This window comes from Silene latifolia, chromosome 9 (assembly GCF_048544455.1).
Source record: "Silene latifolia isolate original U9 population chromosome 9, ASM4854445v1, whole genome shotgun sequence".
In the NCBI taxonomy this organism is placed as follows: domain Eukaryota; kingdom Viridiplantae; phylum Streptophyta; class Magnoliopsida; order Caryophyllales; family Caryophyllaceae; genus Silene; species Silene latifolia.
In genome coordinates this window covers 27845613-27848992 of record NC_133534.1, presented here as the reverse complement: position 1 = coordinate 27848992, position 3380 = coordinate 27845613, and the positions used below count along the sequence as shown (strand labels likewise).

General features: G+C 45.4%; 1 non-coding gene across 1 annotated transcript; it reads left to right on the top strand.

Annotated features, from left to right (window-relative positions):
* The first annotated feature begins 2652 nt into the window (after positions 1-2652).
* On the top strand, positions 2653-2759 carry LOC141603552 (small nucleolar RNA R71). The gene has a single exon (XR_012525420.1). It is a non-coding gene; the product is annotated as a small nucleolar RNA R71 (small nucleolar RNA).
* The last annotated feature ends 621 nt before the right edge of the window (positions 2760-3380 follow it).

The window sequence follows — 3380 nt, the reverse complement described above, 5'->3', positions numbered from 1 at the left end:
GACACATGGTCACTTCCTGACAAAGACATCCTTTGTGCCGAGTCCGACGCATGAGACCTATACTTTGATGGTGCATCTAATCTGAGAGGCTTCGGGGTGGGAATCCTTCTAATATTACCAGAGGGGGAACATGTTCCGATCTCGGTCAAGCTAGACTTCGTCGTCACCAACAATGCCGCTGAATATGAAGCATGTCTCATCGGCCTACAAGCAGCCATCACACTTGGCATCAAGAGATTGAGGGTCTACGGCGATTCCCCACTCATCATCAATCAGGTATCCGGATCATTGAAAATCCGATCTGACAGCTTAGCTCCCTACCGAGCAAAGATCAATCAAGAGGCCGAGTTCTTCGACCAAGTCGACTACTTCCACTTGCCACGAAGGGAAAATCAATTCGCTGATGCCCTGGCAAAACTTGCCGCGCTCGTCAACATACCTGACGACATGACATCAATGCCCTTATGTGTCAATAGACGGAGCGAGCCAGCTCACATTTGTGCCATTATCAACGACGAAGAAAGCCATGATGAACCTTGGTACCATGCCATCCTCAATTACAAAACCAAAAACGAATTTTCTCCCAACTCTGATCAAAGAGGACAAAGAGCCATCCGTTTACTTGCATCACAATTCGTGATAAACCAAAACCAACTCTACAAAAGAACACCCCAAGGAATTCTCCTCCTTTGCATTGACCATCACAAAGCCAAGAAAGTCATGAGAGAGGTTCACGATGGAGAATGTGGCCCTCACATGAGTGCAATTATGCTTACACGGAAAATCACGCGGCTAGGTTTCTACTGGACCACCATGGAAGCTGATTACCGTAACTACGTCAAACATTGCCACAATTTCCAAATCTTCGCCAACATACAACACATACCACCATCCCTTTTATACACCATGACATCACCCTGGCCTTTCTCAACCTGGGGCATCGACATCATCGGGAAAGTCAACCCGATAGGCACCAAGGGGCATTGCTTCGTCCTCGTTGACACGTCTGTCGCGTACCTGTCAAAAATAAACTAACTAGACTAACTATATAGCTAGGGAAGTCAGGTCGATCTCCACAGGGAGGCAAGATATTTGTAGTAATCCGTCTATTTGGTCACAAATGGGGGGTTTTGTTTGATTGTTTTCTAAACTACGAGTCTTAAAGGTAAGATAAATAAAGGGCAAGAGCAGTAAAGGCAATAAATGAGTTTAAACTATCAGAAAGAGAGGGACATGTCAGGATTTCGGTTCACTATGGTAGTCTAGTGACTCAGCTGTAAATGATTAGCCGAATTGTTGATTAGCCTTTGTATTTTGCAACCGCCTCGAGAAGGGAACCGTGATAGGTATCTCGAGTCCCTTGTTTCTCTCTTCCAATGTGTCTTCCGGTGCAAGCTCGGTATCCTTTGGACGCTTCTTACCTCTCGAACGAGGTCTTTCCGGTGATGTATCGCTTAAACGAGCACTAGGAGGCTCTCGAATAAGCTTCCCGTCATCAAAACTACTCGATCGACCAATATTTCCATTCGGTCGAGCAGTATCCTCATCAATATCACTCGATCGAGTGAAATTTTCACTCGATCGAGCAACTCCATTTTGCTCTTCACTCGATCGAGTAGAAAAACTACTCGATCGACCATTGTCAATTCCTTGTTCACTCGATCGAGTGGAAAAACCACTCGATCGACCACTTTCGTCGCCAATTCTGCTCGATCGAGCAGCAGATTTCAGTCGATCGAGCAATTGCTTTGTCGTGAGCTTAATTTTTTCAACAGAACACTGTTCACCATCAGTTTTAGTCTTCCTCGGGTCTGAATTTTGCATTTCCGGTCCCTCATATGAACGACCGCTTCTCAGATTTATCACGTTTACCATCTCATGTGGATTCTTCTCATTTTGAGTCGGTAAATGACCCTGCTTCCTTGTGGATTGGTTCATGGCTAGTTGGGAAACTTGAGTTTCAAGTGCCTTGATGGATGCATCTCTCTGTTGATCACTCAGCTGAAATTGCTTTGTAAAGGCTTGCATCATGGACTTAAGCTCACCAATTTCACTCACCCCACCGGAAGATGATGCACCATGGTTAGGAGGAGTGAAGGAAGGAGGCTTCTGATAGCCTTGTTGATTCTTGTGTGGAGGGACATACGGCTGCTGCTGGTGCGGAGGAGGAGTAGGATTGAGCACATTCTGACTAGTCCACCTCAGATTTGGATGGACTGCCCCTTGATTATTGTAATAGGAACCCCCTCCTTGCCTATATTGCTGAAAGGCAAGGACTTGTTCCTTCTCTACGAGACAGCCAATAGCAGAGTGGCCATCATTACCTCTACATCTCTCACAAGAGATGGTCTCTCCCCTAGTAAGAACATGGACCGTCTGAGGCTCCTCAGCAGCTTGTAATTCCAACTTGTCGAACCTAGCATTCATGGTCTCCAGCTGAGCCAAAACCTGCTTATCGACTGCATGAATTGTTCTAATCCCATCCCTCGGGTTACCATATCAGCACTGTGATTAGCCATTTCTTCAATAAGAGACCACTTCTTATCATCATCGGTGTTCTCCTGGAATCTCCCACTAGATGCCGCATCAAGTATGGCTCTGTGGTCATCATACAGCCCATTGTAGAACTGATTGGCTAGGAAGCATGGGTCAAAACCATGGTGAGGAATAGACCTCACCAACTTCTTAAATCGCGACCATGCTTCATAGAAACTTTCATCGGGAGCCTGTCTGAAACTAGTAATCTTGGCCCTCAGCAAATTGGTGCGTTGTGGAGGGAAATATCTCTTGTAGAATGCAAGAGCAAGAGACTCCTAATCAGAACCCCAAAGAATGTGCGGTCCAAGTCAGTCAGCCACTCCCTGGCTGAATCAGCTAAAGAGAAAGGAAATAGAACTTCCTTAATCTTGTCTTGAGTTACCCCCTTAGTGGCGGGGATAGTAGAACAGTAATCGGTAAAGGTCTCCATATGCTTCCTAGGATCTTCACCTGCCACACCTCTAAAGATATTTCGCTCCACCAGATTAATATAAGAAGGGCGGATATCAAATGTGTTCCCATCCTCAGTTTGAAGATTGAAACCCTTCGGAATAGAGGATGCTTTAGGCACTGAATGACTAGAAAGTTTAGGCATCTTTACTGTAGAAATCGGACTGTCTTCCGTGAAAAGAAAATGATCAAGCTCTGGCTCGAAAGTACTCAAGTCTTCCTTTCGTGACTTCCTTATCAGACGGAGTCTATGCGTGAATAATCTCTCCGGTTCTGAATCAGCTGAAACTAATTCACACCTGTCTGACCTGGGCATAAACAACACTGAAAGGAAATGAATAAGAACTGCCTCAAGGAATAAAAATTCCCTGAGACGGAAAAATAAACGGAAC